The sequence below is a fragment of the Bufo bufo genome, chromosome 2 (assembly GCF_905171765.1).
Source record: "Bufo bufo chromosome 2, aBufBuf1.1, whole genome shotgun sequence".
Classification (NCBI taxonomy): domain Eukaryota; kingdom Metazoa; phylum Chordata; class Amphibia; order Anura; family Bufonidae; genus Bufo; species Bufo bufo.
This window is the reverse complement of record NC_053390.1, coordinates 533321155-533335679: the sequence shown is the minus strand read 5'-3', so window position 1 is coordinate 533335679 and position 14525 is coordinate 533321155.

The window sequence follows — 14525 nt, the reverse complement described above, 5'->3', positions numbered from 1 at the left end:
GGGTCTCATTTTTTGTGGGATGAGATGGCGGTTTGATTGGCTCTATTTTGGGGTGCATATGACTTTTTGATCGCTTGCTATTACACTTTTAGTGACATAAGATGACAAAAAATGGCTTTATTTGCCACCTTTTTTTTTTTGTTATTTACAACATTCATCTGACAGGTTAGATCATGTGGGACTTTTATTGAGCAGGTTGTCACGGACGCGGCGATGCCTAATATGTATACAATTTTTTTTATTTATGTAAGTTTTACACAATGATTTCATTTTTGAAACAAACAAAATCATGTTTTAGTGTCTCCATAGTCTGAGAGCCATAGTTTTTTCAGTTTTTGGGCGAATATCTTAGATAGGGTCTCATTTTTTGTGGGATGAGATGACGGTTTGATTGGTACTATTTTGGCATACATGTGACTTTTTGATCACTTTTATTACCTTTTTTGGGAAGTAAGGTGGGCAAAATTTCAATTTCCTCATAGTTTTTATTTTTTATTTTTATGGCGTTCACCGTGCGGGGAAAGTAACATGACCGTTTTATAGATCAGGTTGTTATGGATGCGTTGATACCTAATATGTGTAGTGTATTTTTTTAATTTTTTTTTATTCAGTGATAAATGTGTTTTTTTTATCTTTACTTTTTTCACTTTTTTTTTACATTTTTTTTTACCCAGACCCACTTGGTTCTTGAAGATCCAGTGGGTCTGATGTCTGTATAATACAGTACAGTACACTATATAGTGTATTGTACTGTATTTTACTTACACTTTGTCTGAACAGATCTATGCCTTTAGCACAGATCTGTTCAGCACCATGGACAGCAGGATGCCTGAGAAGGTGTCCCGTTGCCATGTAAAACTTCCCCGTCTGCCACAACTGAGCAGACGGGGAAGGGGAAGGAGGGGAGCTCCCTCCCTCTGTGACCCCATCCTGTCTGGGGGCTGCAAAGGCACAGCAGCCCCCCGATGGGAGAGGGAGGGAGCTCCCTGACTGTTAACCTTTTCCATACAGCAGTCCTTACAGACCGCGGTATGGAAAGGGTTAAACGTCTGACATCACAGCACAGTTGTCAGCCGTTTATACCAGGGTATCAGCAATGTGCTGACACTCTGGTATAACCACTGGACGCCAATGAATATTCAAGAGGAGGCGGGCGGGGGATCGAGATCCCGTCTGCCGCAAGGCCCGCCTCCCGCACCGCCCGCATCACTTGCAACCCCCCCCTGCACCACCCGCCGGCATAAAATCATTCAGGGGTGCAGGGGGGGTGAAAAATCTATATTTTCGGCACATTAAAGTTTCTGATCCCGCGGCTAGGGACCGCGGGGATCAGAAACTGCAGAAAGCGCAGCAAACCGCAGGTATGAATTGACCTGCGGTTTGCTGCGATCCCCGACACGGGGGGGGGGGGTCCACGGGAAACCCCCGCACATTTAGCCGAGGTGCCTGCTCAATGATTTGAGCAGGCACCTTGTTCCGATCACCGGTACGTCATGTGTCCTTAAGGACTCGGGAAACATGCCGTACCGGTACGTCATGTGTCCTTAAGGGGTTAATGGTGGTACAACCATAGGTAGTAATATTGAGGTAGACAGTGGTCAGATGCACCTCACAACTTTTACTTTGGATGTCTTTTAGTTGCAGTAGTACAAATATGCAGTCTCTAGATGGTACAGAGTTAATTCTGCAAATCTACTGTTTTAGGCTTGTCAGGTTTCTTGGGTTTTTGGAGCAGTGGGTTACTTCTACATCAGTGGAACTTCTGGTGAGGTGGCCGGAGGCTATGGTATCCTTCACCTAAATTATCCCAAAGGTCCTTTATGCCTGGGTTACGGCTTTTATCCTTTGGATGAATTTAAATTTGTCCTTCTCTCTTGTCCCTTTCTGGACTAAGACTTCTTTTTAGAGCTGAAGTGCTGGATCTGCACCTTTTCACTCTCTGATCTTCACACTGACCTGTGGTCTCACACTATTCAACCTCCACTAACCTGAACTGAACTGTCTCACTAGGCCTGAACTGGGTATATATAGGACCTGAACTTTATCCCCATCTAGTGGGGGGATGTACAAATTGCACCTAATAGGCCTGTTAACAGGGATTTTGCAGATACATAAATGCAAAGTTATACATAACAACCTAGTATTCTCAATAATATAAAAAATGCTTTCAAGCAGTGCCCACACACACACGTAGTGGGACGCTGCATACCCCCATTGTAAAATGTTAGTCGACCTCGACACATTCTTGAATCAATGTTGTATCATCCTGAAAGATATAAAAAGGGAGAAGCATGCATGCATAGGGAAATAATGCCATAAGTCACATTCTTTGTACTTCTTGTACCTATGAATAAAACGGGTGTAATGATCGGCATCACGCAAAGGGAGGGAAATGGGAAGGCCCTGTCCAAGGGAGAGGGAAAGGTGGTGACCCCTGACTCACCTTGAGGCTGGCACCTGACTGCCCTGACGTCCCTAGACGGGTTCCTCACCCGTATGCCGATCACGTGCCTAAACCCTGGCTTTCCCTAAGATGAGCCCTATGTAGTGAACGGGGCGGTGGGATCACTAGTCCACACCACTGACACTAAAGAGAGGACAGACAACACAGACAAAACATATAATCCCAGGTGGGCGACCACAGCAGACAACAAAAGCCCAACAGGGATCCGGAGGGTAGCGTTCTGGAGCAACAACCAGGGAACACAGCTACACAGCTCCAGTGGGTCAGTATAGAAGTCCAGGCAGGAAGCTCTATATCTGGCAACCAGAGAAGTGAGAGATGGGAATATAAGGAGGTTGGGATTGCTGGACAAGAAACAGTTGAGGAGGAGAAGCTACGGATCCCTGAGTGAGCCAAAAAGGATTGCAAGGCAAACCCAGAAAGCTACCATTAAGAAACAGTACTGTCTTTAGACATAGAGCGCGCAGCCACCCGCTGCGACTTCCTGACCCCGGGTATAACGGAGTCAGACGTGGCTCTTGACACCCTCGTGACAGTACCCCCCCTTCCACGAGGGGCCTCCGGACACTCAGGACTAGGTCTCTCAGGATGAGAGGCATGAAAAACCCGAACTAACCTGTCGGCGTTTACCTCAGATGCTGGAACCCACATTCTTTCCTCCGGACCATAACCCCTCCAATGCACCAGATATTGAAGAGAGCGGCGGACCCGACGAGAATCAACAATTTTGGATATTTGAAACTCTAGATTACCATCCACAATAACAGGAGGGGGTGGCAGCGGTGATGGTTCTAGAGGTGGAACATACTTTTTGAGTAACAACTTATGGAAGACGTTATGAATTTTAAAAGTCTGAGGTAGCTCCAGGCAAAAGCCACGGGGTTAATGATGGCTACTATTTTGTAAGGACCAATAAACCTAGGACCCAGTTTCCAAGAGGGAACCTTTAATTTAATATTCCTAGTAGATAACCACACATAGTCATTCACTCCTAGGTCCGGACCTGGCGACCGTTTTTTATCAGCCATGCATTTATATTTACCTCCCATATTTTTCAAATTAGCTTGCACTTTCTGCCATACAGATGAAAGAGATGACGAAAACCGTTCCTCTTCGGGAACCCCAGAAGACCCCCCCTCTTTGAAAGTACAGAATTGGGGATGAAAACCATATGCACCAAGAAATGGTGACTTGCCAGTAGATTCCTGACGGCGATTATTTATGGCAAACTCGGCTAACGGTAAATATGATGACCACACCTCTTGGTTTTCAGACACAAAACATCTTAGATATGTCTCAAGGTTTTGGTTGGTACGCTCAGTCTGTCCATTCGACTGAGGATGGAAAGCTGGGGAAAAGGACAAGTGTACCCCCAAACGGGAACAAAAAGCTTTCCAAAATTTAGAAATAAACTGGGTTCCCCGATCCGAAACAACATCGGAAGGGACCCCATGAAGCTTCACGATTTCACTGATGAATACCTGAGCAAGAGTCTTAGCATTAGGTAGTGCGGGTAACGCAATGAAGTGTACCATTTTGCTAAACCTGTCCACTACTACCAAGATAACTGTTTTACCCGCAGACAAAGGTAAGTCAGTGATAAAATCCATTGACAGATGTGTCCATGGCCTATTGGGAATGACAAGTGGCAATAAAGACCCTGCAGGACGTGTATGAGAGACTTTCGCGCGCGCACAAGTAGAACAAAAAGACACAAAATCCATTACATCCTGATGCAACCTTGGCCACCAAAAACGACGAGACAATAGCTCCAAGGTTGCTTTACTACCCGGGTGCCCAGCAAGTGCCGAATTATGATGTTCTTTTAATAACTCGAGACGCAGGTTTAACGGTACAAACAATTTCTCTGAAGGGCAAGAGACCGGGGCGTCCCCCTGGGCCTCTAACACCTTCCCCTCCAGAACAGAGTGTACCGCAGAGACAACCACTCCTCTTTGTAGAATGGGTACCGGATCACTCACATTACCCCCTCCAGGGAAACAACGAGATAATGCATCTGCCTTGGTATTTTTTTCCCCAGGACGATAGGTAATAACAAAGTTAAACCTGGTAAAAAATAGCGACCACCTAGCTTGTCTAGGGGTGAGACGCTTAGCTGATTCGAGGTACAGAAGGTTTTTGTGGTCCGTAATCACAGTGACGGGGTGGATTGCCCCCTCTAAAAAGTGACGCCATTCTTCAAACGCTAGTTTAATAGCTAATAGTTCCCTATTGCCAATATCATAGTTCTTCTCTGCTGCAGATAGTTTTTTAGAAAAGAAAGCACAAGGACGCCATTTGCCAGGAGACGGACCCTGAGACAGCACAGCCCCCACTCCCACCTCTGACGCATCTACTTCAACAATAAAAGGCTGGGAGACATCAGGTTGGATTAGTACAGGTGCCGAGGTAAACCTCTCTTTTAGAGAGGAAAAAGCAATTTTAGCGGCGTCAGACCATTTAGAAAAATCAGTCCCCTTCCTAGTCATGTCAGTAAGGGGTTTTACAATCACCGAATAATTTTTAATGAATTTTCTATAGAAATTTGCGAAGCCCAAGAACCGTTGCAGTGCTTTGAGGTTCTCAGGAAGATCCCAATCTAAAATTGCCTTGACCTTCCTAGGATCCATACGGAAACCTGAAGCAGATAATAAATAACCTAGGAACTGTATTTCCTGAACGGCGAAGACACACTTTTCAATTTTCGCATATAATTTATTCGTCCGTAGGACCTGCAGTACCTGTCTGACATGCACCTCATGTGTTTTCAGATCAATAAATACGAATAAATTAAAATATAATCTAGGTATATCACCACAAACCTGCCGATAAGATGACTAAAAATGTCATTAACGAAATGTTGGAAGACAGCAGGAGCATTGGTCAGACCGAAAGGCATGACTAGATTTTCATAATGCCCCTCAGGGGTGTTAAAAGCTGTCTTCCACTCATCCCCTTCCTTGATACGAATCAGATTGTAGGCCACCCTAAGATCAAGTTTGGAGAACCACCTAGCACCCGCAATCTAATTAAACAGGTCAGGAATGAGAGGAAGAGGGTATGGGTCTCGGATGGTTATCCGGTTTAATTCGCGAAAATCTAGGCAAGGACGCAGGCCCCCATCTTTCTTTTTAACAAAGAAAAACCCTGCAGCCACGGGTGAAGAAGAGGGTCTGATGTGTCCCTTAGCCAAGCTCTCGGAGATATAATCTTTCATGGCTTGTCTCTCCGGACCCGAAAGATTATATAACCTGGTCTTGGGTAATTTTGCACCGGGAATCAGGTTAACCGGGCAATCATAAGGACGGTGAGGTAGTAACTTCTGGCAACCTTTTTCAGAAAAAACGTCCTCAAAGTCCGAAACAAATGTAGGTAGGGTAGCTATGGAGGCGACTAAGCAATTGCTATTTAAGCAATTTTCTCTGCAATGCTCACTCCACTCCAATATCTCCCTGGCCTGCCAATCCACCACTGGATTGTGCGCTACCAACCAGGGAAGACCCAATACCACAGGAGTGGGAAGCCCCTTCAGAACATAACATGAAAGCCACTCGTTATGGGGGTCCCCTACCCGAAGGTGTAAGTTATGGACAATGTGAGTGAGGTTTCTCTGAGACAGAGGAGCAGAATCAATAGCGAATATGGGAATAGGTCTCTGTAGCGTACAGAGAGACAAACCCATAGTGTGGGCAAAATGGGCATCCATCAAATTTACCCCTGCTCCACTGTCTAGAAAAAAAAAAATAGTCTCCGTCTTAACACCAAAAACAACAACCGCTGGCAACACAAATTGCGATGTTCATATGGAGGAAACGTATACCCCCGGCTGACATCCTCCACACAGCCTGCGGTTAGTAGTTTTCCGACGGTCTTTTGTTTTTGAGAAAGGAAGGACAGACATTAATAAAATGACCCCTCTCTCCACAGAAAAAACAAACCCCACGCCTACGGCGAGCCTCAGGAGGACGGACCTGACGAGTAGTTCCTCCTAGCTGCATAGGCTCGTCTAAGTCCGTACAGACTAACTGCTGCTTGGGAGGGGTTACCAATTGCTCCGGATTTTTCAATCTGTCCCTAAGACATCTATCTATTCTGATAGAAAGGGACATAACCGCATCAAGGGAAAAGGGAGTCTCATACAGCGCAAGCGCATCCTTAATCCTTTCGGATAACCCAGAGCAGAACTGACTCCTGAGAGCCGAGTCGTTCCACTGGGAATCCGTAGCCCACCTACGGAACTCTGAGCAATACTCCTCTACTGGCCGCTCTCCCTTTTGGAGTCTCCGTAATTTTGATTCAGCCAGTGCGACTCGGTCAGGGTCATCATATATGAGACCCAAGGCCCCAAAAAATTCATCCACTGACCGGAGAGCCTGGGAATCAGTGGGTAAAGAGAACACCCAGGATTGCGGGTCCCCCTGAAGCAGGGAAATAACAACCCCCACCCGCTGTTCTTCATTACCAGAGGAGTAAGGGCGCAGTTTAAAATATAATTTACAGGCCTCACGGAACGTCACAAATTTGTCCCTTCCCCCAGAAAATCTGTCAGGAAGAGCAACCTTGGGTTCCGCAACAACCTGGTTACCTGTAGCAACCGCTGGGCTTGCGGTCTGTAGCAATTGCTGCTGTTGCTGGAGGACCGACGCCTTCAATCCTGCCACCTCCAAAGACAGGCCTTGAAGTTGCTTTGACAAAACAGTAATTGGATTCATACTGGATTCTAAGTAGGTAGAAAGAAAAAGTTATTTTTTTTTTTACCTACACAAAATAAGGGCCAGATATAATGTAATGACCGGCATCACGCAAAGGGAGGGAAATGGGAAGGCCCTGTCCAAGGGAGAGGGAAAGGTGGTGACCCCTGACTCACCTTGAGGCTGGCACCTGACTGCCCTGACATCCCTAGACGGGTTCCTCACCCGTACGCCGATCACGTGCCTAAACCCTGGCTTTCCCTAAGATGAGCCCTATGTAGTGAACGGGGCGGTGGGATCACTAGTCCGCACCACTGACACTAAAAGGAAAACACCAAGGAGAGGACAGACAACACAGACAAAACATATAATCCCAGGTTGGCGACCACAGCAGACAACAAAAGCCCAACAGGGATCCGGAGGGTAACGTTCTGGAACAACAACCAGGGAACACAGCTACACAGCTCCAGTGGGTCAGTATAGAAGTCCAGGCAGGAAGCTCTATATCTGGCAACCAGAGAAGTGAGAGATGGGAATATAAGGAGGTTGGGATTGCTGGACAAGAAACAGCTGAGGAGGAGAAGCTACGGATCCCTGAGTGAGCCAAAAAGGATTGCAAGGCAAACCCAGAAAGCTACCATTAAGAAACAGTACTGTCTTTAGACATAGAGCGCGCAGCCACCCGCTGCGACTTCCTGACCCCGGGTATAACGGAGTCAGACGTGGCTCTTGACACCCTCGTGACAACGGGTTAGGGAAGCATATCTCAGGCAACAACGAAATGCATCAAATGGGGTAACACATTATTTTCTTTAAATATTACTGTTATACCAGCGACTAAAATAAAGATGAGGAAAACACAATAAACATTTCAGGAGGCTCACAGGATATGAGTCCGTTCCCTGGGCACAATAAATATAACAATGGAATAGCACGGAGGCTCAGGTACGTGAAAGTCTATCTCCGGGTTGCGGACTTGAACGTTGCAAAACAGACAAATAGTCCCTTAAAAAGTCCTTTAAGGCAAATAGAACATGACAACAAAATATTAGTCCTTCTTCTGAGTCTGTAGCACTCCAAACAAGTTAAGGGTGTCCTCAATGTTGGACTGGCAGCGGTGGAAGTTGTCTTCTCGGCTGCTGGAGCAGGAAATCTCCATAACGGACTGGTGGTTGTCCTCTGGTACTCCTTTCAGATCTCCGAAGTGGCTGTGATTCCTCAGACCTTGCTTCTGGGGAACTTGAGGTTTCCTGAGTTGTGATAACTTAAGTTTCTGGTTGAAGTATTGGGGTATTAGTTTTAGCAGGCACTAGAATGTTGAGCCATGGGGTTAAGAATTATTGCAAAGGATCAGAAGCTAGCAGTGTTTTTCCCAAGGACTGTATTGTTCCCTCTGGCTCAATTGTTTTTTCCAGTTCTGGCTCAATGGATTGAATTTCCTCTGGAACAGCTTCTTCTTGAGAAGTTTCTACTGAGGTGTCCTCTTTAAGGCACAATTTTAGGCGATTTCTGTGTACTACACGAGATTTATCCTCTTGGGTAATCTCATATGTGTCAGTTTCTGGATTTAGAATAGCAGAAATGGTGTAAAGTTCTCTCTCCCATTTGCTATCAAGTTTGCTGGTTCTATGGTTATTTTTTAACCAGACACGATCACCAATTTTGAGTGGTTCTGCCTTGGCAGATTGGTTGTAGTCTTTCTGTTGTTTTTCTTGGGCATGTCCCATGCGTTGTTGAACAATTTCCTGTGTGTCAATCAAACGCCTTTGGTGTTCCGCCACCCAATCAGTCTTTGGTAGGGGGTTGATTGCATCAGGCACTTGTACGCCCAAAGTGTTGTCAGCAGGTACCTTGTCGGCCAAACATAAGGTAGTAGGGTGTATACCCAGTAGAACAATGGACAGTGTTGTTGTATGTATACATCAGCTGAGGCAATAAAGTAGACCAATCATTTCTTGTAGCAGGTGGGACCGCTCTTAACATTGCAATAAGAGTTTGGTTCATCTTCTCACAAAGTCCATTCCTTTGGGGATGATATGCTGTGGTCCTGATTTTTTGACAATTGTGAAAAGTACATAGTTCCTTGAAAAGTTGTGATTCGAAGGCAGATCCTTGATCTGTGAGGATTCTCTCTGGATATCCATATGGTAACAAGAAAATGTTGCCAGAAAGCATCTGCAGTTGTTCTTGCGGTCAAGTCTTTTACAGGCACAGCTACAAAAAATCTCGTGTAGTGGTCAATGATGGTCATAGCATAGGTATAACCGGAGCTACTTGGTTCCAATTTCACATGGTCAATTGCTACTATTTCTAATGGTGTTCTGCTCACAATGGAATGTAAGGGAGCTCTTTGGTCATGTTTCTCACCTTTTCCAACAGCACAGGTGGAACATTCTCAACACCACTTCTCAATATCTCCTCTCATTCCGATCCAGTAAAATCTTCTACGGATGGTGGCTTCTGTTTTCTGCACGCCAAAGTGTCCTGATTGATCATGATACATCTCAAGAATGATTCTTGCATCATGGCATGGTATTTGGATTTGGTATAGACTATCCCATGTAACTGGGTCTAAAGTTCTTCTTAGTAGTAGGCCTTTTTGTAGAAAGTGGTGTTTTCTATGTCTCCATAATTTGGACAACTCTAAGTCTGCATTCTTTCTGGGGTTCTTCCACTGGTGAAGAAATCTTGTAATTCTCCTAACACTCTGCTTTCATTCTGTAATTCTATCTTTCGTTGTCTACATGAGATTTTGGATCCACTTGCTGTTGAGAGTTGAAAACCTTTTTCCCTTTTACAGAGATGATGTCTTGATGGGCAAAGTTGTGGTAGAAGGATGGCATTTCTACCTCTTCCCAAACATCTTCTTGTGAAGTGGGGTCTTCTTTGATTGGCAGACGGGATAAGGCATCCGCATTTTCGTTTGCTTTTCCTGTTCTGTACTTTACAGTAAAATTATAGTTAGCAAGGCGTGAGGCCCATCTTTGCTCCAACGCTCCTAACTTGGCGGTGTTAAGATGAGCTAGTGGATTGTTATCAGTGAAGGCCACGAAGGGTGTTGCGGCAAGGTAGTCTTTAAATTTTTCTGTGACAGCCCACACGAGTGCGAGGAATTCCAACTTGAAGGAACTGTAGTTTTGGTCATTCTTTTCACTACCTCTAAGAGATCTACTAGCGTAGGAAATGACTCTTTCTTTACCTTCTTGTACTTGTGACAAAACATCTCCCAGGCCTTTCTTACTTACGTCTGTATAAAGATGAAATGGCTGTTGATAATCCGGATAACCTAAGATTGGTGGTTCTGTTAGTTTCTTCTTCAGGAGCTGGAAGGCAATTTCTCTTTTAGTGTTCCATTCCACTGGTATGGCAGTCTTCTGGTATCTTTTAGGATGCCCTCTCAAAAGTTCCAAGATTGGCTCTGCAATTTGGGCAAAGTGAGGAATGAAACGTCTGTAATATCCTGCGAAGCTAAGGAAACTTCTTACCTCCTTCACCGTAGTGGGAGTAGGCCAATTACGGACTGCTGCTATCTTCTCTGGATCCGGTTTAACACCTTCAGAGCTGACAATATGCCCTAAGTATTTAACTTCTGGCTTTACTAGATGACACTTGGATGGTTTAACTTTAAGTCCATGCTTAATAAGAACTTGAAAAACTTCAGCCAAATGTTTCAAATGGTCTTCATAAGATTTGGAATAGATGATGACGTCATCTAAGTACAGCAGGACGGTTTCGAAATTTTTGTCACCCAGACAACGCTCCACGAGTCTCTGAAAAGTTCCCGGCGCATTGCAAAGTCCAAAGGGCATGCAATTGAACTCAAATAGGCCCATAGGAGTGGTGAATGCAGTCTTCTCACGATCTTCCGGTGCCATTGGTACTTGCCAGTATCCACTGGTTAAATCAAGAGTAGAGAAGTAGGCCGAAGATCCTAAAGCTGTTAAGGATTCCTATATGCGTGGCAAAGGGTAAGCATCTTTGTGGGGGTAATTTGGTTGATTTTTCTGTAGTCCACACAGAATCTGATGTTGCCATCTTTTTTTCGGACTAGGACTAGTGGTGCAGGCCATTGACTATGGCTGCCTTTGATGATGTTTGAGTCTTTCATCTCTTGAATCATTTTTTTGACGGATTGGAACATAGTAGGTGGTATAGGCCGATACCTTTCCTTGATCGGTGGGTGTGAACCTGTAGGAATGGAGTGTTTTATGATGTCTACTTCTCCATAATCTGTTGAATGTTTACTGAAGGCAGGGTGATGTTCTTTTACGACTTGCAATACTCCTTCTATTTGGTGTTCTGGTGTGGAGGCATCTCCCACATGAAGTTCTTACCACCAGGGGGTGTTTAAATTTTGGCCCTGAGGGGGTTGTTTCTTTGGATCTGTAGTCACACTGATGACGTCTTGAAAGGTGATTTGGATCAACTGCGCAATGGGACGGTACTTGGCTAATGTTACATTGTGAACACTCAGGTTAAGGAGACGAAAAGGCACTTTACCTTCAGTGACGGTTACCAGGCTTCTTGCAGCTCTGACTAAAGGATAGTCTTCCAAAACAATTGGTTCCACCAAGGCTTGGTAGTCTTGACCTTGAATTCCGACTACAGCTTGGCACCATAGGAGAGTTTCAGTGTTGGGCTTTAGAATCACTGGTTGATTGTCCCGGATGCGGACACAGCAAATTTCTCCTCTTTCATTGGAGAATCTCTGTTACGCACTCAGTACACGGATGGTTTGTTGGATTACCTTCTTAGAAGCAAATATATCTTTTAAGCTATACATGTTAAGGTCCTTTAATCTTTCCTGGTAAGTTTTATCCTGCAATCCATGTACTAGTTTAGTAGCTCTTCTCTGAACTCTCTCCAAAGTATCAATATCCTTCTGGAGATATGGTCTCCAGTACTGAGCACAATACTCCAAATGAGGTCTCACTAGTGCTCTGTAGAGCGGCATGAGCACCTCCCTCTTTCTACTGGTAATGCCTCTCCCTATACGCCCAAGCATTATGCTAGCATTTCCTGCTGCTCTATAACATTGTCTGCCTACCTTTAAGTCTTCTGAAATAATGACCCCTAAATCCCTTTCCTCAGATACTGAGGTTAGGACTGTATCACTGATTTTATATTCTGCTCTTGGGTTTTTACGCCCCAGGTGCATTATCTTGCACTTATCAACATTAAATTTTAGTTGGCAAATTTTTTACCATTCCTCTAGTTTTCCTAAAACCTTTTCCATTTGGTGTATCCCTCCAGGAACATCAACCCTGTTACAAATCTTTGTGTCATCAGCAAAAAGACACACCTTACCATCGAGGCCTTCTGCAATTTCGCTGATAAAGATATTAAACAATATGGGTCCCAGATTAGATCCCTGAGGTACCCCACTGGTAACAAGACCATGGTCTGAATATACTCCATTGACTACAACCCTCTGTTGTCTGTCCATCAGCCATTGCCTAATCCATTCAACAATATGGTAGTCCAAGCCCAAAGACTCTAATTTATTGATTAGCCTTCTATGTGGGACAGTATCAAAAGCCTTACTAAAGTCTATATAAGCGATGTCTACTGCACCTCCGCCATCTATTATTTTAGTCACCCAATCAAAAAAATCAATAAGATTAGTTTGACATGATCTCCCTGAAGTAAACCCATGCTGTTTTTCATCTTTCAATCCATGGGATTTTAAATGTTCCACAATCCTCTCCTTAAGTATGGTTTTCATTAATTTCCCAACTATTGATGTCAGGCTTACTGGCCTATAGTTGCCCGATTCCTCCCTACTACCTTTCTTGTGAATAGGCACAACATTTGCTAATCTCCAATCTTCTGGGACGACTCCTGTTACCAGTGATTGGTTAAATAAATCTATTAATGGTTTTGCTAGTTCAGTACCTAGAGACTGCCAAGAGACTCAACTCCCGACAAGCTTGGTGGGCATTGTTTTTCACCCGCTTCAATTTTTGCCTCGTGTATAAGCCAGGTTCTAAAATGTGAAGGGAAATGCTCTGTCCCGTTGCTTCCCTGAGGTTGCTTCCATCCTAAGCTCTGAGCCAGAGACTGTTCTTCCAACTAAATGTTTTCTGGCCGCCCTAGGGACTGCAGAGTTAATGGAGGACTTGTCCTCTCTTCTCGAGCCGTCACAGGCAGAGAATCCGCCTAACAAGCCCGAGGGGTGATGGTTTGTACCAGTTAACCTTTGGTTAAAGGTTATCCAACAACTCACGACTCCAAGTCTGCAGGGCATCTGGGTGTTAAGAAAACACTTGCCCTTGTTAAACGTCAATGGTTCGAGAATAGACGTCCCATTTGGTCGTCGGTTCAGCAGAGTCTCCGCAGTGCGGTGGCGCAACAGAAGAAATTTGCTGATCGTCATCGCACTGTAGAGCAAAAGTTTAAAGTGGGAGATCAGGTGTGGGTCTCCACCCGGAACATTCTGCTGCATCAGCCATCTTCCAAGTTGGGTCCTCGATTCATTGGTCCATACCCGGTTATGCAGAAGATCAACCGAGTTACGTACAAGGTTGCTATGCCACCGTCGATTCGAGGAGTGAACACCTTTCATGTATCACTTCTCAAATCGGCGGCCGACTCCGCCCCTTAATTCAGACTCCACCCCCATTGGAAGTCCTAGAGGTGCCAGAGTTCGAGGTGAACAGGATTTTGGACTCTCGTTTTGTCCAAAGGTCTCTCCAATACTTGGTAAACTGGAAGGGCTTTGGTCCAGAGGAGAGATGTTGGGTACCTGGTGCATGTGGATGAGTTGGTGGCAGCTTTCCACCGGGATAATCCGGGGAAAGCTCGCTTGGAGTCTTCTGAGCCGCCTCCTCAAGGGGGGGGGGGGGGGGTAATGTAAGATCCTCACCTGTCTCGTACTCCGGTGTGGCCAAAAAGGGTCCTCATGGAGCTGCGGGACAGGTTACGCGTGTCTCCATTGATACACCAGCTCTGACCCCTTTGCGAACCGACGCGGGGATGCATTCACATGTGCTCCGGAGGGGAAGACCGCATGGCTTTCGGGGACAGCTTGGCTGGGCTAGTGGCAGTGCGCTGTCTCCGGTGCCTATTGCGGATTCCATTCCGGTGTCCATGTGGATGCGCTCGTGCACTCTCGCTGAGCCTGTCGTGCATCCGCGTGTACGTTCGAAGATGGGTTCGATACACGGTCGCGCGTATGCGCTTCGCTGACCAGCGAAGGGAATAGCACCTGGCCGCAAGTTCAAAGTAGATTAGGGGGCCGGCATTGGTCTAATTGACTAATGACTGACCAAAGCCTTGTACACAGGTGTAGGGCCGGATCATGACCTATGGGGAGTGGACACTTGGCGCCCTGGGATTTGTTAGCAGGCACATAAAAGGTGGCCTCCCAG